Here is a 21,601-nt window from a genome sequence, read left to right as displayed (position 1 = left end):
ATTTAAATGATTTCAAATGCAATTCATTCTGGCTCATTAAATAATTCCAGGGCTGGCTTTCGTCCTCTTACCACCTTAGGAATCTCTTTTTCCAGAGAAGAAAAATAAATGAGGGAGGGTTGATAACGGGAGAACTGGTCTGGCCTGGGAGAAGGAAGGAGAAGATTTTCTGTTCTGGCCTCTCCAGTGCCTTGTTTTGCATTTCGCTCCCTCCCTCTGGCTCCCGCCCCGAGCTCCCCCTCCAGCTCTCTCCCTCCATCCCTTTCTCTCGGAAATGACTTCACCTGACAGCTATGGATTTAGAGCTTTTTTGCCAATTACTTATGCCCAGTGAGAAAATAGGTTTTTAATGTCTGTCCTTGTTCCGCCCAGCCGGGCTACCTCACGGGGAAGTGAGCCCACAGCCCTCTCTCTCTGACCAGACTATGCTCACTGCCCAAGCTGCCAGGCTGGGGAGGGCAGAGTGAGGATGGCTGGAAGGAGGGGCGGGGGGGAGTGTTGGTCACAGAGGCTCTGTTCATGGAGGCAATACCCATGCTCCTGAGGTCGTTCCAGCCAGTGCAATCCACACCCCGTGCAGCTTGGTTCATCGTGCATTCAATCATTCCTTCATTCTTCACTAATTACTATCTTTACTGAGCACTTACTATATGCCAGGTACCAGGAGAGCATTTTACATTTGTTACTTTGCTAACTCCTTGGAACAACCCCATAACATAGATATTCTTATTAAGGCAGTTTTACAGAGAGGGAAATTAAGGCTCCAGAGAACCTTCATAAATCACCCCAATTCACACGACTAGTAAGTACCAAAGTGAGGACTTGAACTCAGGCACTGTTGTTCCTAGATGGGCATGGCCCTGTGCTGCAGTGACCTACCTATGCAGGGCTCTGGCACACCTTGGGGGGCCTGCCCCGGCTGAGCTCCCTGCCCCATCACAACTCACTTGCTACCTGGGGAGATAAATACTTAAACTACTTTTTCTAGAACACGGCGCATGGCCTGTGAGGGCCATGATCAAGGTCTGTGCAAAGTGCTGCTGGAACTCAGGGAACAGAGCCATCTGTTCTGCCCTGGGAAGGCAGAGTGCAGGCTGAGATGGGCTACTGGAAGAGGTGGCCTGTCATCCAGGCTTTGAAGGCTGAGGAGGAAATCGGCAGAGGAAGGAGAGAGGGGAGAAGGTATTCCCAGGAAAAGAGCGTGAACAAAAGCTAGAGGCTCAAAAGGGCCTGGCACGATTCCACAGCATCATCCGAGGCAAGACACAAGCTGTACATGACCGAGTGGCCTGGAGATTTGTTGCAAAAATGTTTCTCTATCTAGGGCAGGGGTTCTCTCTGGCAGGGGATTCACTCCGCCCTCCCCCTCCAGTGGACTTTAGGCCAGGTCTGGGGACATTTTTGGTTGCCACAGCCCGGTGGGGAGGCACTACTGGCCATCTAGTGGGTAAAAGCCCGGGATGCTGCTAAACTTTCTACAGTGAGCAGGACAGCCCCCACAACAAGGACTCATTCGGCCCCCAAATCTCAATAGAACAGAGGCGGAGAAATCCTTCCAGAGTGAGGGTGCTATGGCACTCAGAGCCTAGTGAAATCAATTCTAGTTGAAGAAATCAGAAAAGCGTTTGTGGAGACGGGGCATTCTTGGAAACAGGCATGATGGACATGTGGGGATGGGGATAGGAGAGAGCATGAGCAGGACCCAGAAGGTGGAGAGTGAAGGACACATTCAAGGAGCTGGCCAGATTGGCTGGTACAGGGTCCGTGAGGAGCAGGCCACAGAGAAGGGCTGAAAACTAGCAAGGGTTAGATCCTCGTGAGCCTTAAAGCAATTGTGAATGATTCAGTAAGGCAATGGGGAGCCGTGGAAGGGCTATGAGCATCAGGAGACAGGGTCGGAAATACACTTTAATTCATCAGGCTCTGATTAATTAATCAGGCGATGTAGGTAGAAGCTAGAGGATGGGAGAGCAGTTGGGAGCCGTTTCCATATTCCTGGCAGGAGTTCTGCCAACCTGACCTTGGCTAGCGGCAGCCACGATGAGGAGAAAGGACAGTCCCATGAGACTCTGCGAGGGAGGGGAGGGCTGGGACCCGCAAGGCCCTGGAGACCGACTGCATGCATGGGAGGAGGAGAAGGAGGAGGGCAGGAGGCTTCAGGGAGGAATCTCCATCCCTGGGGAGCAATCAGCAATACAGGCCACGCAATGGCAGACGCTGAGGGAGTCTGCAGGATCGCTTCCCCCCGACCACCACTTCTGCCTCCAGGAGAAGCTGGCAAGTGGGAAACGCCAGCCACCTTGCTCACTGGCAGTCACAGGCGTGGCACAAAGGGTGGACCCAGGAGGATGCAGCAGAAAGAGCTGCTTGGCAGGGCCTCAACAGCATCCCGCTGGCAGAGAAGAGCAAAGACTGAGCGTCCAGACGTTGATGGGGACGGTAATGACCACAGAAGTTACCATTTGCCAGGAGTTTACCCTGGGCCAGGCCCAGTCCTAACACAAAACACAACACTGAGGCATAGCTGAGCCCCATTTTACCCACCAGACAGTCCTCTAGGAGATACAAAAACCAAGCTCCTATTAATTACTTTAACATTTAAATGTAATTTGATATTTTAATTTGTTAAAACAAGCATGCATTACAGTTGCAATTAAAAAATATAAGGATTTAAGGGGCACATGGGTAGCTCAGTCCGTTTTGATTTTAGCTCAGGTCATGATCTCAGGGTCATGATATCAAGCCCTGCATCGGGCTCTGCATTAGGCCCGGAGCTTGCTTAAGATTCTCTCCTTTGGGACGCCTGGGTGGCTCAGTCGGTTAAGCGTCCAACTTTGGCTCAGGTCATGATCTAGCAGTTCACGAGTTCAAGCCCTGCCTCAGGCTCTGTGCTGACAGCTCAGAGCCTGGAGCCTGCTTCGGATTCGGTGTCTCCCTCTCTCTCTGCCCCTCTCCCACTTGTGCTCTATCTCAAAAACAAACAAACAAAATTTTTTAAATTAAAAAAAAGATTCTCTCCTCTCTCTGCCCCTCTCCCACTTGCTCTCTCTCTCTGTTTAAAAAAATAAATAAAAATAAGGATTCTTTTCATGGAAACCAAGATTTTTTTTTAGACAAACTAGGTTGTTTTTTTTTTTTTAATATGAAATTTATTGTCAATTGGGAAACCAAGATTTATAGGCAAATATTTTCACTACAATATTTTCTAGAATGGCAATGTGTTTGCCATCAGTGATTCACCAACTACGTGTCAGACATTGAGACATTGCATGAAAACAAACAGCTATTCTCTTTATAAATAAATAAATAAATAAATAAATAAATAAATAAATAAAAGTTTGCTAATTTTTTAATGTTTATTTATTTTTGAGAGAGAGAGAGAGAGAGCAGGGGAGGGGCAGAGAGAGACAGAGTCACAGAATCTGAAGCAGGCTCCAGGCTTTGAGCTGTCAGCACAGAGCCTGACGCGGGGCTTGAACTCACGAGCGGTGAGATCATGACCTGAGCCGAAGTCAGGCACTCAACCAACTGACCCACCAAGGTGCCCCAATAAGAGTTTGCTTTTAATGAACTAGCATACAGTAGCAGGTCAATAAAATGTGTTGAATGGATTATTCAATTCACCCCAATTAGAACAGAAGGGCACCTGCCTGGGCCTAGGCCTCAGGTATAAGCCAGAAACAGCAGGTATAAATCTGAGTGCCACATCATGCTGGGTTTGCCTCTAAAGTGAGGAGACCTGGATAATGGGAAGTGGGGTGAGAGCCACCTCAAACCCTCTTGCTCCAGATCAAGTCCTGGAGCTAGGGGCTGAGTCTATGACAGGGGAGCAATGCCCCCAGGGAGTCAGGAAGAGAGATGCTGAGGAAGGGACCGGTGAATGACAGGGCAGGTGAAAGGTTTTGTGAAGTGCAGAGAGCTTTACTGAAGAAGCACTGTAGACCTCGGCTGCCATGAAACAGGGCACCTATAAGTCTTGGTGGCATACCATAACTAGCCTGACTTTGTCACTCGTGAGTCAATGGGTCAGCAAAGGGGTGGGAGCAGGGAGCCCCCCAGCCAGGTTTTTCTCAGGGCAGTGACAGAGATCAGGAGGGCAAGGCCAACTGCACAAGGTATTCCAAGCTCCTTCTGGAATCCGCTCTGCTAATATCCAACCAGTCAAAGCAAGCCACATGGCTGAACCCAAAGTCAGGAAGCAGAGAAACACACTTGCCCTTTTGTGGAAGGAATTACAAGGCTTCAGAGCAAAGGATATATTCAGTGACAGAGAATTAAGGGCAACCATCAACTACGCGGTCTCAGCTCAGAGCCCGTTTGCAATGTCTTACTCTTATGTACCAAATTTTCCCAAAGAGGGCGCTCAGAGAGGGGCTCTTTGTAATGGGTGAGTGCTCTCTGCCCTGAGCAGAGAATCACAGAAGAGAAGGAGGGCATAGGGAGAGATCTGGTCCATGAGCTGGAAGCCTTGCATCTTTTCACTGCTCTTGGTGCTCAACCCTATTGAACTTTAGCTTCATCTGATGCTAACCTAAAACCAACCTTAACCTTAACTCTTAGATATTGTTGATCACCTAGTTCTTTATGCAACTGAAGAATGTCATTCTCTCGCTGTTTTTATCCTGCCCCCAGCCCAACCCAAGCAGTTCCTTCTCAATCTTCTTTGAAGGTTTTCCTTTGACCACCTGCCCCTGAAAATACTGGTGTCCTCCAGAATGCCGTCTTAGACTTCATTTCTCTCTCCACACCATGGATGAGCTTCAGAGCACTTATAAACCCCAAGAAAGTTATTAAAACCCTTTAAACTTTTTTCTGTTTGTAGATTTCTGAATTGAGGGTTCATGGGTTTCGAGGGGTTTCAGATTACCCATAGGCTGCCCCACCACTGCTCTGTACTCTGATTCTCATCTTCCTTCAGTCTTTGAATAGCATCTAGACCCTAATGCCTCCCCTCCCACCCTTGATTCCACCCAAACCTCCCATCTCTCTCCACGCAACTGCCCACTTAGTCCCACAGGTACCTCAGAACAAACCCATGACAGAGTTCCAAGACAGAGTGTATTATCTCCTCTCCTCACAGATTCCCAAACTCAGTGGCAGCATCAGACTGCCCTATCCTCTACAAAGACTTTGCAGAGTTGTGTCTGCCTTTAGCCTTCCTTTCCAATTATTTCTTAAATCCATACCTTCCCCTCCTTCCCAGCTCTCCTCAGTGTGGGCCCCAACACCTCCTCCCTAAAATGCACCAAAGGTTCCCCACTGCCTTCAGGATAAAGAACAAAGTTCTTGGCCGGCCATAGAAGTTCGACTATGTGAGCTGGTTCGCACCCACAGATGCAGCCCAGGCTCTCCCAACAAGCACCACGGCCGATTACTCACAGCTCCCAGAGCATAGCATAGTCCCTCTAGATTTCCACACAGGCTGTGCCCTCTGCCCTGCTCCCAAACTTTCGTTCTTCCTGTAAGATTCAGCTTTGACATTATCTCCTCCAGGAAGCATTCCCAAACCGCACACTGGGCAAGTGCCCTTTCTTTGAGGTCACAAAGAACCAAGGGGTGATTCTGTCATAGCTCCAATGAGATCATACTGTCCACTGATTTATAAATACCACATGAGCAGGAATATTGTGTTTGCTCCTCAAAGGCCTTATAGCATATGATACAATAGCAGGTGCCCTATAAATGTTTGTTGAGTGAATGAATAATAATAGATAAATGGATGAAATGTTGGTTGTGCCTCTTACCTGTCTTGTGATGTTGGGTAAATCTCATATCTCCTATAGACCTCAGTTTCTTCATCTGCAAAATAGAAATAATAGTCTAAATATTAGTACTGAACAATGAATGGTAGCCCAGTCGCACAACTGAAAATTACATAATCAAAAAATGTTTATCAAGACTATGTAGTGACATGGACAATGCATATGATGTTAAAGCAAAAGAAGGACAAAAAAGTAATTTACTGTGATTACAACTACATAAAAACAACTGTGCACACAAACACATCCGCACACACACAAGATGGAAAAGACGTGTCCTTGGGTGGTGTGCCCCTGCGTGATTTCTCCTTCACTTTATATCCCCATGTTTTCCACATTTTCTTTAGAGAATGTGCATTATTTTTATGATGAACATTAAACTTTATTACGAAAAGAAAAAAGGAAAGAGGTTTCTAAGAAAAGAACTCCGCATCCTCCTCACTTGGCAGTGCGTCGAATGCCTCCCGCACACTCAGGGACGCAACTCACCACGTCGCTCCCAGGTCTTCTTACTCCTGTGCGGAAGCATGTCCCTCCCCCGCACCCCCGGCCCTCCCACGGTGCTCACAGGCAGTGCCTGGCGACTAGACGCTTGTGCGGGGGTGCGTATGAGCACCACGCCTAGAAACGAACTCTGTCCCTGGTCTCCAGACGGTGGGAGGAAATGCAATGCAGCCTCAGATACTTCCTCTGACCTACAATTCAGCGCAGGATGGACAAACATATTTCTGAGCCTTGATGTGTGAGAACACACTCCTGGAACCAGCTCTTTGGGACTGCCTGTTTTCGGGGTCTCAAGCTGTGCCCTTAAATCCCAGGAAGGGCAGCCCATTTCATCTTATTTAGAGCCATGGAACTGCTAAAGTCAAAGGTATTGGTCTAACCCGCACTGGGGAGGCTTCTAGGAAACCCACAGTCTCATCCAGTGCTGGTGGAAGCCAAAAATGGCACAGTCTTCCTGTTGAGTCATTTGGCAAGATGTATCTGACCCTGATTTCCACTAATAAGCGTTCATTCAGGAATGCGGTGAAAGGCAAAACTCAAAGGATGTTCATCAGACACTATAATATTAAAAAACTGGAAACAACGTAAATTCCAAAATAGGGATTAAATAAATTATGATATACTCATTAAATGGGTTGCCATGCAACCATAGCAATATAACAAGGTAGGGAAATCACCCACTATTTAGAAAATTTGTGGAATACTGTTAAGACTGGAAAATAGTCTATACATATAATCCGGGTTTGCGATATGTATAAATGTATCCTCAATGTATCTATAAGCATAGAGAAGAGACTGATAGGATAAACAGGAAACTGTGAGTGGTTATTTCTGAGTAGTAAAATTTCAAATGGCTTTTCTTCTTTTGGCTCATTTCTATTTTCTACATTTTCTGCAATTAGTTTGGATTGCTTTTGTAACATGGAAAAATATTTTAGAAGATTTCTATTTTTAACAATCTTCGAATTCCCTTGAGCCATCTTATTTTCTAAGTCTTACGTTATGGATTTGGCCACCTTTTCTTCAGTTCTACTCAGCTCTACCTTCTTACGGTTTCTGATTATGCCCAGTTTCATCCACTCTCAGATAGACTGGGAGCTTCCCAAAGACACTGGCCATTTCTTCTTTATCAACCAATTTCTGTTTATCAGTTCAAAGACTAGAGTCCTAGGACCCCATGAGTTTCCACCTGTCCAACAGATGAATTTAACAGGAAGGGAGTTCTAAAGATTGTCAGAGACTCGGCCTGTAGTTGAATGGGATTTCAAGCTGGGTGGATTTCCCCATCCAGGGCTGCCTCACTCTTGCACAGGTTGTTCATTTCACTGCACAAGGCACCCACACATCCAAGGGGGCAAGTGGAGGCTGAAACCCCAGCCTTATTCTGCTCACTGAGTCTCATGCTCACTGGGCTCACAGGGTACAAGGGTCCTTTTTAAAATTCAGAGGTCAAGGGGCGCCTGGGTGGCTCAGTCGGTTAAGTGGCCGACTTCGGCTCAGGTCATGATCTCACGGTCTGTGAGTCCGAGCCCCCCGTCGTGCTCTGTGCTGACAGCTCAGAGCCTGAAGCCTGTTTTGGATTCTGTGTCTCCCTCTCTCTGACCCTCCCCCGTTCATGCTCTGTCTCCGTCTCAAAAATAAATAAACGTTAAAAAAAATTTTTTTTAAATAATAACAAAATTCAGAGGTCAAATACTATATGATCTCACTCATCTTTGGAATTTAAGAAGCAAATGAGCAAAGGAAAAAAGAGGGGTGGGGGGAGAGAAAGAGAGAGAGAGAGAGAGAGAGAGAGAGAGAGAGAGAGAGAGAGAGAGAGACCAATAAACCGACACTTAACTATAGACAACAAACTGATGGTTACCAGAAGGGAGGTGGGTGGAGGGATGGGTCAAATAGGTGATGGGGATTATGGAGTACACTTACCATGATGGAAAAATAAATAAATAAAATAATAATTTTTTCTTAAATGAATGAAAGCAGGTGATCAAAATATGAGGGGAACACGTCAAAAAGGCAGTCCTGCTGGCCAGATCTGGGACAATGTAAGCATCAAATAAATAATAAGGGTAACAACAGATTATAAGCTGCCGAATAAACTATGAATCGTGTATACCTCCTGATATCAATGAAAAACAATTAAAAATAAAAATAAATAAATGTTGTTAAAAAACATTTGCAGGTCTCTCTAAATGTCCATCGAGAAGTAATATTTGCATCTTGCCAGCAGTACCTGATGGTCAAAACTTGTTTGTTGTGCTTTTATAAGTTCTGCCAGTTTGATGGGTGTGAAAGGGCATCTTACGTGAAAAATCTTAGAATATTGCCTGGTTCATAGTAGGGTCTCAGTAAGGTTGAGTTACCATTTTAATTAACATTTCCATAATCAATATGGACATGGGGCACCTTTTCATTTGCTTGCTGATCATGAAAGTTTCCTCTTTGGTGAAAAAATTAAATTTTAAAATTAAAAAATAAATAAAATTCAGATGGGCAACCATCCTCCTGCCAATCATGGCACCTGCAGGGCTGAGTGTCTCTAGAGAGGATGTGTTTCTAATTTGCACAAAAATGCCGTGTGCTAGCAGTGGCCTTGTCCCCAACACCGTCTGCATCGGGAAGCCAGTACTGATTTCCTTCATCAGGCCTCTATACGGATATTAGATCTCTTCCTTTGTCCTATCATCTCCTCGAATGCTTTCTAATTTGTTTCTACCCTGAGTTCCTCGACTCTCTCCTGGAGCAAGCAACAGCCTTGCACGCCACCCCATGGAGGGGGAGTGGGGCCCTGCTCAGGTTCTCGGCCCCGGCTGCATATTAGAATCCCTCAGGGAGATTCGTAAAGTCTAGATGCCTCGGCCACACCTCAGACCAATTAAACCAGAAGGCCTGACGTGAGACCCAGCCAGAGTTGGAAAGCACTATAGCACTGGAAACAACTTGAATTAAAAAAAAAAAAAAAAAAAAAAAATCCTGGGTTTAAGGCTCAGCTCCTCTCTGCTTCTCACCACACAATCCTGGACAAATTACTTTACTTTTTTCTGGCCCGGTTCTTCAACTGTGAATCCACCAGGTCAGTGTCTTCCAGTCAAAATTAGAATGTGACCTGGTAAACCCTCTGACTGTCCTATCGCTGACCCCAGCACGAGACAGTGAAAGAGATCCAGCCACCGTGACTGAGAGAGAGGGGTGCAGTTGAGAAACGGGGGGAGGGTACGGGCATGAGGTGCTAAAATTTCGGCTCACCAGGCCATAAAACAGTGGTTGAGAATTCTAAGTCTAGATGCTCCCTGAGAGTCCTCTCCTCCCTAACAATTGGTATTCTGTACATGTGTACGAAGCTGGCAGGAAGATAAAACTCTGCTTCCACATGGCTCAGAGGGGATTGTGAATTGCCTAAATATGACACCATTTATTTCTCCCAGATTCAGGTCATCAGGCTCAGAGAATTTGCTGCTTCTGCCACTCCCTCCCTCCGCCATCTTGAGTCCTCCCTCCCCTTGTACTCGGGAAAACCTTTCAGCTACTGCCAGCCATTGCCAACCAGCTGGCTCCACTGAGAGATCACCAAGAGAAACAAAGTCACCGGGCCAGGAAAGTAACAACCCTTCAAGGAATTCGTCAAATCTCTTAACCTTTTCCCACTTTTTCAGCTCCTCCCACAAAGACAAGCCACACGCCATTTTCTCCACACTGAGAAGCTACCCTGTCGGATGATGTGATATAGTAGAAAGAATGGTGGGTGAAGCCCCAAAAGACTTGAGGTCAGGACAGAGCTCCACCACTTCCTAATTGCTTGAAGAAGCATACCCTCCATGAGCCTCAACTTCCTCATCTGTAAAATGAGGTTGATAATATCTGTTTTACTTTTCTTACAAGGTTTTGTAAGGATCGGTTGAAAAAGTGCAACCAAAAGCAATTAACACACTCTGTTATTGCAGCCTAGTTTCCCAGCCTACATCCTGCCACCCTTAGACTCTGTGGTCCAGTGGGGCCAACAGCATCCCCCAACCATGCTCACTGGACAAGGGATGGTCATATGACCTAAGCCGGCCAGTGGGCCTTTTGCCGGTTCTACTACAGAACAGTCCTCTCTGCTGGGAGCCATCTTGTCCCCCCACAGGAAGAGGTATTCCAAAGAATGCAAGCAACACAGAGAGAAGCAGAACGGGAGATGTTTCAGAACAAATTTCCCATGATGTCATTTGAGCACCTGCATGAACTCATTCATTCATTCTTTCATTCAACAACTAGTCATTATGTCCGTCCTATATTCCATGTCCATTTCTGGATGCTTGGCATTTTGTGGTGAACAAAAGAAAGACTCTACCCACCTGGAGCCTGCATGCCAGTAGGAATCCCAGGCAGTAAACAAATACCAAGTATATACATAACATAATGCCAAGTAATGATAAGTTATGAAGGAAAATTAAAGCAGGGTAAGTGGATGAACACAGAAGGGAAGATTCTGTTTAGATAAAGTGACTGACTCCAGCTCTCCCTACGGATTTTCAAGCTCCGTGAGCCAATAAAGCCTCATTGTGTTAAGCGAGCTTGAACTGGGTTGCCCTCGGTGCCACCAAGATTCCTCATGAACACAGCTTTACAAATGTAAGCATTGGTAATGCTGCTGCTGCTGATTACTATAATAGCAACAAAACAGCCTCTTGAGAAGGAACTGGACCACACCCTTGGGAATGCATACCTAAGATATTTATGCCCATGGAACAACCCAAGGACAGGAAATTATCAATTGATTTCCAAAAGTATTGTCTGTGGAATTAAACACATACAAAGGTCATTCCTCTAGATTCATCCACTCCATCAGTTGACTTGAAAGTCAGAAACTTAAAAAAAAAAAAAATGTGTTTAGGTCAACTACACTTTAATTAAAAAAATAATAATTTTAAAAACGTGCTTAGAAAATTGGAGTTGATCATCGAGTGAAATAAACTGTTAGGTTGGTCCATCTGTGGCCAGTTGGCTGTCGAAATATTGCCAGCATGAACACCTACCACTTACATGGATTTAAGGGACACTCTAAGGGCATGAGGAATAATTCAGTTACAGAGCATCCACAGCCAGTATTCGCGGGGAGCTGACTCCCTGTGGTTCTTACAGAGTAGTTAGAGGCTGATAGTTGCAAACTCTGACCTCACATAACCAGTTGCCAAGGGTAAGAATGCAAATGCCCAAAAATATCAGCATTCCCACAAAAGTTTTCAAACTTTCATCCCTTTAATTTTAAGTTCCTAAAACCCAGGACATTTTTCATGCTTTCTAACTCACCCCATGCCCCCTCACATACATAGACACATAGGCACACAATCTCTGGAATTCTGATGTGATGATTAGTATTTAAGGGGAGCTCCAAACATAGGGTCTCTTAGCTTGAGCTCTTAGAAGGACTTGGGAGCATCCTATATCACTTTGATGCACAGGATGCATAACCAAATAAAGAAAAATGTGAAACTGGAACTTCTATCATTGTCCTCCTGGGCTGCCACACCCACACTGTGAATAATAATTTGCTTTACTCAGATTAAGACATGTGCAAGCCAAGATGAGCCTACTCAAAAAAAAACAAAGAAAGTGCTTCAAGCCTTCCTGTAGCTGCTGGAGTTTCCTCATGTTTCTCTTCCACAAACTGCAACCATTGTGGAGATATCACATTACCTGCTGGGGAAAGGTGTTCAGTAGCACTGAACTAGACAGCATGAGGACCCTTTCCAGAATGTCTAGCAGGCATTGTCTTCTGTAACTGGGCTGGTTTAAAGTATTGCACACCAGGACTGAAATGAGCTTTGCAAGGGCGGTGTTCTGTCAGAGGTGCTGTGACTATGGTTTTGGCTCCTTTTTGTACCTGAATCTTGACTCCAAGAAACGTTTATAATCTACCTGATAAATATATATCTCAACATGTCCCCAAAAATGTTGGAACACAGGCTGTTACATGAGGAAAGAGTTCTATGGTCAAGGAAGTTTGAAAAACACTAGGTTTTCTTTTTAAAAAAAGACTTTTTAAGTGATAATACCCATTGGTTACCCAGAGCCTTTTAAATGGTAATACACATTGTGACTATCCCAGAGCGAGGTATGCCAGCACTCCCAATTTTTTTTATCACAGATATTTTTTAGGCAGGAGCACCTGTTAACACCCCGCAGAGCACAATCTGAGACAAAGCGAATTGTGACCATATTCAGGAGAATTCTTTATTCCCAGACATTGGGGCTTCAACACAAAGGGATAAATGAGAATGTTTGAACTAACACACTATGGAAAGAGATTAAAAAGAGATTATACTCTGGTTTTAACTTAAGTATAATTAAATTCAACAAATTACAGATTAAAAATTTTGAAAACTTCTCTACTTAAGAATGTCCAAGTTACAAACTTTCATGGAGACAAAGCTGCAACACATCAGCTCGACCTCCCACCAGCAGATGGCAGTAGTTGTAGTGCAAGGTCCTTCCAGTTTGGACCACGGAGTCTTTTGATAGCAAGCAGCAATCTTGCCAGGGTTCTACTTAGTTTTGCAAACGTGGTTAATCCCACTCTATCCAATGAGTACAAGAACAGCAAATGTTTTAAATAAAAGGTGTGCAGTTGCAATGGAACTGAAAGAAGAGATAATAAAAGACTGAAAGTGCAGAGAAAAAATAAGGACTGTTGTGCTCCTGGTGCTGTGATTCATCCCAAGAGGAGGCATGGTTTGGGAGAATGCTTAGCATAAGCCCCGCTGCACATACACCATCCATGACAATCAGCAAGAGAGGAGGGGAAAGAACAAACGCCAGGGGGCTTGAGAGCAGGGGGCTGCAAGATGAGCACCGACATGGGCTTCCCATAAGCCAGATGTCAACTCAGAAGAAAGCTGGGACTTGGCTCAAGGACCCAACGGCAGAGCATGGTGAATGTGCTGTTGTTGAAGTGTGTATTCATTCATTCAGCACCTGTTTTACTGAGCGCCTAATACGACCCAAACATACTTGCTGGCTACTGGCAACACATTAGTGACTAAAACAGATATGTCCCCACCCTTGAGAAACATACATACTATGGGAAGATGCGGAGAGAAACAGGCAATAAACAAACAAAAACATAAAAGTGTACATGTTGGTGAGTACTATAAAAGAAGCAAAATGGAAAACAGTGGTAGAAAGCAAGAGAAGTGAAGGTGGGGTGCTGGTGGTGTAGATGTGGTCCTCAGTGGATAACTGGGGGTGGACCCTGAGTTTCGGTCCCTCCAAATCTTCACAACATCACATGGAGTGGGGAGGTGGAAAATGTAGCTACCATGGCAGCTTAGGGGCTCCACAGGAGGCAGGTGGAGGTGGGAGAGTGTCACCCAAATCCACAGACCTCCTAGTACACTGCACTGATCTACTTTGGAGAAAAGATGGCCCAGGAAATATTTATCAGCACAAAGAAGAAGCATCTGCTGGTTTTCAAGTTTCACAAGACTCATACTCCAATTAAGTGGAAATGGTCCCAGGGCCTTGGTTCCCCTGGACTCAAACAAACAGACTCACAAAGAACGTAACCCTCTCTCTTAAGTAGAGGAACTTCTGTGCTACCTAGCAAGGCTGTGGTGTTAATTTTTAACTTCTTATCACTTAATAACTGAAGACATGTTTTAGTGGATTTAACGAAAAGAACCATCTGTTAACCTGATCTGGATTTTTTCTTATCTTGTGTACCAAGGAGTCTGCTGAGCCTCTTCTATTCTTCCTACACTGATCTTGACCCACACTTGTCTGCACTTCCTGTGTCACAGCCTTCTATTTGCAGACAGCCCCCAGTTTTTATTTAACATGTCAAAATCACATTCAGCATTTATCCATTATGATGCTGTGTTTGCTAAGATTAGGTTTGGCGATGACTAGTAGCCAATTCAGAATAACAATGGCTTAAAAAGACAGAAGTTTATATTTCTCTCTCAAATAAGCATTGAAAGACAAATAGTCCAAGGATAATGGCAGCTCTGCTCCACAAAATCCTCATGAAGCAAAGCTCCTTTTCTCTTATAGCTCCAGCAAGCATGGCCTCTGTTTACTCAGGAGCCAATATGGCTGCTACAGCTCCAGCCACCACATCTGCATTCTCAGATAGGACAAAAAAGGAAGAACAGTCCCTTCGTGGACCCTTCCCAGTAGTTGCACTCACCTCTTCCACTTACATCCCATTGCCTAGTCATATGCCCAGACTTAGCTGCAAGGGAGTCTTGGAACTTATTCTCCATCAAAAATAAAAGGGCTGCCTCAGCCAACAAGCTCTACAAGTTGTCTGTTACTAGTTTTGATGGCTCTGCTGTGTTGTTTTTCATCTGTATTCCTACCTTAGCTCCTTCTGGGTTCTGTGCTCTATGAGAAGTCATATCTCCCTCTCCTCTGAGGTGAAAAGACACAGTGTGATTTTTACAGGGCTACAAATGGCACATTGGGCAAACACCCAAACACCAGGATATACCCTAAGTATTATAAGAAAATAATTTGTCTAGATTGCAGCAGCTTATAAATTTGCTATTTAAAATCATCATGTCCAGGGTGCCTGGGTGGCTCAGTTGGTTAAGCATCTGACTCGATTTTGGCTCAGATCATGATCTCATATTCATGAGTTCGAGCCCTGTGTTCGAGTCTTGACTTGGGCTCTGTGCTGACAGCATGGAGCCTGCTTGGGATTCTCTTTGTCTCTTTATCTCTCTCTCTCTCTCTCTCTCTCTCTCTCTCTCTCTCTCTCTCAGTAAAATAACTTAAAAAATAAATAAAGGTAAATAAAAATAAAATCATCATATTCACTGTTCTAAGGACTGAAGCAGTAATTTTAGTAAAGGGTCTGAACAAGGAGGCAAAGATGGGAAATAATTTTAATGAAAAAAACCACGTTATACCACACATAAGCTCAGAAGCACTTTACCCACTTACAACCTCTAAGAAATAATTATTGCCTCAGAGACGTTCATTAACTGTATTACTTCATTCAACACCTACTTCTTGAGCACGTGCTATGTGCCTGACACTGCTCTAGCCATGGGGCATGCAGCAGTAAACAAGACAGGCAGGGTCCCTGTCCTCATGGTTCTTGTATTCTAGAAGCAGAGAGGAAAATAAGAAATAAGAAAATAAAATAATCACACATTCTTGCATAGTGGATAAGAGGACAGAATGGCAGGGGTTAGTGAAGGTAACATGTTATTGACTAATAGTAATAGCTAACTCTTACAAGAACTTACATGGGATGGGCATTATCCTGAGACTTGACAGACACTGACTCATTTAATCCCCACAACAATTCAGGCACTCAGGCACGTGGAGCCATTACCATGCTCAAGGCAGCAGAGCTTAGATTTGAACCAAGGCTGACTGGCTCTAGAGTTCTCGCTGTTAATGCTACATGATAATATCCTCCTGAAAGAATGAGTAGAAGGCTGCCATGTGAAGAACTGGGAAAGAACATTCTAGAAAATGGAATAAACTTCAGTACGGGCCCTGAGGTTAGACCAATCCAAGATGTTTAGAGAACCATAGGAAAGGAAGCAGGATTAGAGACTGGAGGTGGTGAATGAGGTGGAGAGTGACATAAATAGGCCAGGTCCACTGACACAGGGCCTGGAAAGCCAGCCCAGGTGAGGAATTGCCAGAGAGTCACAGAAGCAGGTCTTTGTGCCACTTTCTTCACCACCACTCATCCTCTCTCAATGTGACACTGGCCCAGAGATGCTGAGCTGTGCTCAGCCAGAAAACACCCATCTGCTTCTAGTCGAAAGCAAGGTCATCTACAGAGGGACATTATGCCAACATTGGCTCAAAAGCCCTATTGTTAAGCTCTTGGAGTTAAGAAGAGTCGCCATTTTTTTCTTTTATAATCTGTCACATTTTTTTTTAATGTTTATTTCTTTGTGAGAGAGAGAGAGCACAAGCAGGGGAGGGGCAGAGAGAGCGGGAGACACAGAATCCGAAGCAGGCTCCAGGCTCTGAGAGTCAGCACAGAGCCCGACATGGGGCTCGAACTTGTGAACTATGAGACCATGACCTAAGCTGAAGTCAGACACCTAACTGACTGAGCCACCCAGGCACCCCTGGAGCCTTGTACTAAGGCTGATAGCAGGCACTTTCAGGGCTCCTCAGAAGAAGAACCCACAGCTCCTATCCATTCCTCTGTAGGTACTGCAGAGTCTCGGCATGGTATTTCTGCCCTCTTGATGACGTGAAGGAGAAGCAGTGGGAGGCAGGAAGTTCTGTGTGATGGAGTGGCCTTCTCCCACACCACTGGGCCTAGGACAGGCCTCTTCCCTTGGAAGTGCTGGCCATGGCCATGGAGTTTACCTCCTCAGGTGGGTTGATAACACCACACAATAATGCCCCTGAATCAATACTCACTGAGGTCTGGGGCTGGCTGCCGAGAAGTATCCTTAGAGAACCTGCCTGAAGGAGTCAAGCCAGTAACAAGGGCTGTCTGTCCACAGTGGCCTCTTATATTGGGAAGTCATCCACATGCTTGTTCCACGAGACAAACCTCACCTTCTTTTTTCTTTTTTTTAGTGTTTATTTATTTTTGAGACAGAGAGGGACAGGGCATGAATGGGGGAGGGTCAGAGAGAGAGGGAGACACAGAATCCGAAGCAGGCTCCAGGCCCTGAGCTGTCAGCACAGAGCCCGACGCGGGGCTCGAACTCACAGACCGTGAGATCATGACCTGAGCCGAAGTCGGAAGCCCAACCAACTGAGCCACCCAGGCGCCCCAAACCTCACCTTCTTTCTCATCCTGCTACCTCAAAACCTTAAAGGCTCCCATTCCTATAAAATAGAGCAAACACTCCCATTGTGTGTACGCGGCTTTTTAATGACCAATTGCTGCTTCACTGTTCAGGTTCATCTCCCCCCCCCACCCCCCCCACCCCCCCCATCCTCCATCATGCCCACTTTCCTCCCTCATGTCAAATACTCTATTCCTCAAACACATGTCCATTGGTTCAGGCTCTGCTCTCTACCTAGACTGTCTTCCCATCTTCTAGAGAACTCCATCCTTCATGGTTTTCATTCGAAGTCCACATCATCTGCAGAACCTTCTCTGACTTCCCCAGGCACAGGGGACATTCCTTCCCCATCCTGGTCAAATAGCTCCTTGCACACTGCACTATCAAGTTTATCTGCCACTGCCTCCACATGCACTGGTTGAGACAGGGTCCAGTTTTTACTTACCTTTGTCCCCCAGTAAAATTTTAGAATTTTCTCCTTAAAGGTCTGGCATATATCCTGTTTAAGATTATTCTCAGTATTGGGGCACTTGGGTGGCTCAGTCAGTTGATCTCACGGTTCATGAGTTTGAGCCCCACATCAAGCTCTGTGCTGACAGCTCAGAGCCTGGAGCCTGCTTCAGATTCTGTGTCTCCTTCTCTCTCTGCACCTCCCCTGTTCTCTCTCTCAATCTCTCTCTCTCTCTCTAAAAAAATTTTTTTTTCCTGGGTACCATTATAGAAGTTTTATTTCCCTAGTGAATGGGACTTTTTTTCTGTATTATATATTCTGGTTAATGATTACTCATATATTAGGATTTTTTTTTTTGCTTTTACTTTTATCAATCTATCAAGCTATTGTATTAATCTATCAATCTATATTGGTAAACATAAAAGTCTTTGAACAGTCATCTGGTTCAAAGACTTTTTCTTAAAATAAACATGAAGCTTTAGTCTTCCTTCTCCCCTACCTCTTTAACCCATTGCCACAGACAACTTTTCATTTTTTTTAGATGATTCTTTTGGTATTTACCTTGCGATCTCTAAATACCATGTTTCTACTGCTATTTCTTGATATTACTTGTAGAAATTATCTGTTAACTTCCCCCTAACCTTCCCCTGACCAATATGCACATACTCCCCATCCACATTAGTTTACTAGGGCTGCTGTAACAAAGAACAACCAACTGAGTGGCTTAACCAAGAGAAATTTATTGTCTTGTGGGTCTCGGGGCTAGAAGTCCAAAATCAGGATGTCATCAGGGGTGGTTCTTTCTGAGGGCAGTGAGGAAGAATTTGTCTCATGCCTCTCTCTTAGATTCTGGTGGTCTACCACCCATCTTTGGCATTCCTTGGCTTGTGGACGTAAAATTCCAATCTTCGTGTGGCATTCTCACTGTGTGTTTGTCTCTAAGTCCAGATTTGCCCTTTTTATGAATACACCAGTCATATCAGATTAGAGCCCACCCTAATGACCTCCTCTTAATTTGATCACTGTAAGACATTATGTCTAAAAAAGATCACATTCACGCATAGTAGGAGTTAGGACTTCAACATATTTCAGAGGAATACAATTCAACCCATAACACCATCCTTTCAAAACTATATAATTATATTATCACACTGTTAATGTTCAGTATTTACACTGTAATGAACCTATAGCTAGGCAGAGCTAAGCCATGTAGCTCTATTCCCTTTCCTGAATAATTTTGTTATATCCCTGGAGTTAACAATTATATTTTATTCTGTTTGATTATTTTTTTGTGTGTTCTTATCCCTAGCTCAACTGAAAACTCCCTGCCAGTTGTCTAATTTATTTTTCATCATATTCCCCCACCTCAGCTACTGTATCAATTTCATCATGATGAATTTCCCCTTCCCGAGCCTTCTGTCCGGCACTAATGTGGCCACATTACTCTTTGGAGGATGTCCCTTCACCACTATGCTAGAGATTCTCCTTATTTCCTGTTTCTTGGATCAGATATCTTCCCTTTTTTAGCTACTCCCTTGATTTATATAGTCTCCAATAGTTTCCTAAGAAAAAGTGTGCAAGAGATAAATATTTGAGACCTTTTATTTCCAATAATATCTGTATCCTACTTTCACATTCAATGGATAGCTTGACTGGGTATAGAACTGTAGGTAAGAAATCATTTCACTTCAGAATTGTGACAGCAATAGCTCCAATACCGCTATTCAGAAGGCTGAATCACTCTGCTTCCTATTGTTTGTGTGAACCTATTTATTTATAAGAGCTTCTTTTGGTTTTTTTTCTTTGTTTGTTTTTCAGTGTAGTTAGAACACAGTGTTATATTAATTTCAGGTGTACAATATAGTGATTCAACACTTCCACACATCACCCAGTGCTCATTACAGGTGCCCTTCTTAACCCCCATCACCTATTTCCCCCATCCACCCACCTCCCCTCTGGTAACCAGCAGTGTGTTCTCTATGGTTAAGAGTCTGTTTCTTGGTTTCTCTCTCTCTCTCTTTTCTTTTCTTATCTTTCTTTGCTCATTTGTTTTGTTTCTTAAATTCTACATATGAGTGAAATCATATGGTATTTGTCTTTCTCTGACTTATTTTGCTTAGGATTATATACTCTAGCTCCATCCACATTGTTGCCAATGGCAGGATTTCATTCTTTTTATGGCTGAATAATATTCCATTTTGTATATATACCACATCTTCCTAATCTATTCATCTATCAGTAGACACTTGGGCTGCTTCCATATCTTGGTTAATAATGCTGCCATAAACATTGAGGTGCATGTATCCCTTTGAATTAGCGTTTTTGTATTTTGAGGGTATGTAAGAGCTTTGTTTGATCAACAGTTGTGGTAGGCAGAATTCTAAGATGACCACCCAGTGATTTACACCCTTATAGAATCTGAATGTGAGTAGAACCTGTGATTTACTTCTAGCCAATAGATTATGGAATGGTAACTTCCTTGATTAGATGACATTCTATGACAAAGTTGATGGGCTAATCACTCGTGATTGTATTATATACATAGAAGGTTCTGTCTTAGACTGGAATGGGAGATTTTCCCATAGGCTCTGAAGAAGTAAATTGCCATATTGTGAGAGGGCTTGTGAAAGGGCAGTGTGGCAAGGAACTGAGGGATCTCCAGGAGCTGAGGGTGACCTCTAGCTGACAGCCAGAAGGGAAGCAGGGACCTCAGCCCTATGATCACAAAGAACTGACTTCTGTCAACAACCACATGAGCTTGGAAGAGAACTCCAAGCTCCAGACTGGAATGTGGCATAGACTGCAGCCTTGGGAGCCCCTAAGCAGAGGACCCGTCTAACCCATGCCCTAACCCCTGGAGACTGTGACATAAGTGTACGTTCACTTGAGATACTTACGTGCATGGTAATTCACTACAGAGTGATAGGAAATTAATACAATAGTACTCTAAAATTTCATGATGAAAAGCTTTTAGTAATGGTTTATTTTCATTTTCTTAAGTAATGAGAAATTTTCTTGAATTATTTCACCAATTATTTTCTCTTGTCCATTTTCTTTGTTTCATCCTTCTGACTCCTATTATTTGGATATTGAATATCCTAGGTTGATTTACATGTAGGTGTATATATTATTTCTCTTCTACTTTGCATTTTTCTGTCTTTTTGTTATACTAGCTGAGAGATCTGCTCAGCTTTATCTTCTAACCCTTCCATTGAGTTTTTCATTTCTGCTACCATGATTTTCATTTATAACAGCATATTTTGTTCTTTGAATATTCTTTCTTCAGAGAGCATTATGTTCTTGTTTCATAGATGCAATGTCATCTGTTATGTCTCTAAGGATATTTATGATCGCCTTTTTCATTGACATTTTCTTCTCCCTTCAAAATTTCTATTTTCTCCCTGTTGCCTCCCTATAAGCTTGTTGGAGTTTCAGTCTTTCATATCAGAATCTTTTCTCAGATCTCTGGTGGCCATATTTAAGAGTAGGGGCCTAAAGCACTGACTGGAAGCTCTGAGCCCATTGGTGGAACTTGCTGGTTGTGAACAACACTGTCAAATGATATGGCTGAGCCATTTGCTAGGGAACCTCAACATCAGTCCTTCAATGTCAGCTTCTTCTGGAGCTACTCAAATTTCACAGAGAAGAGTTTTCCAATCTCCTGCTATGCAGTTGAAGGCCTGTGTTTGGGGATTCAAGGAGGGCAAAGTGTAGGAGAGAAGGCTGGGAGTCTTAGCATTTGGTTTGTGCTCAGTTATTTTTGTCCCCCTATTTTCAGTATGTACCCCTGAGTTCAACTGTGTCTGGACCCTCTCTTTTACCTGTCCATAAAATAAGCCACTTGTACTTTGGCCAGGATGGGAGAACTTCCTACCCGGCAGCAAGAAGAAAGGGAGGGGCTGTAAAGGTCTGACTACTTCTTTTATTATTGTGATAAAACATATATAACATAAAATTTGCCACATTAACCATTTTTAAGTGTACAACTCAATGGCATTATTTATATTTACAATGTTGTGCAACAACTGCCACTACCTATTTCCAAAAATTTTCATCACAGAAATTCCGTACGCATTAAGCAAAAACTGTCATTCCAACTGCTTTTTAAACAGCTTTCCACCAACCCTCTT

At 44.0% G+C, this 21,601-nt stretch overlaps 1 protein-coding gene across 1 annotated transcript in view; it reads right to left on the bottom strand.

Annotated features, from left to right (window-relative positions):
* The window catches only part of NTRK3 (neurotrophic receptor tyrosine kinase 3), a 538,866-nt gene that overhangs the window by 457,071 nt on the left and 60,194 nt on the right, over positions 1 to 21,601 (bottom strand). The window contains exon 2 of the mRNA XM_042988103.1: positions 5,745 to 5,799. The gene's annotated coding sequence lies outside the window, so the exon portion shown is untranslated. The remainder of the gene's footprint in view (positions 1 to 5,744; positions 5,800 to 21,601) is intronic.

The sequence above is a fragment of the Panthera tigris genome, chromosome B3 (assembly GCF_018350195.1).
Source record: "Panthera tigris isolate Pti1 chromosome B3, P.tigris_Pti1_mat1.1, whole genome shotgun sequence".
Taxonomy (NCBI): domain Eukaryota; kingdom Metazoa; phylum Chordata; class Mammalia; order Carnivora; family Felidae; genus Panthera; species Panthera tigris.
This window is presented reverse-complemented; position numbering and strand designations above follow the sequence as displayed.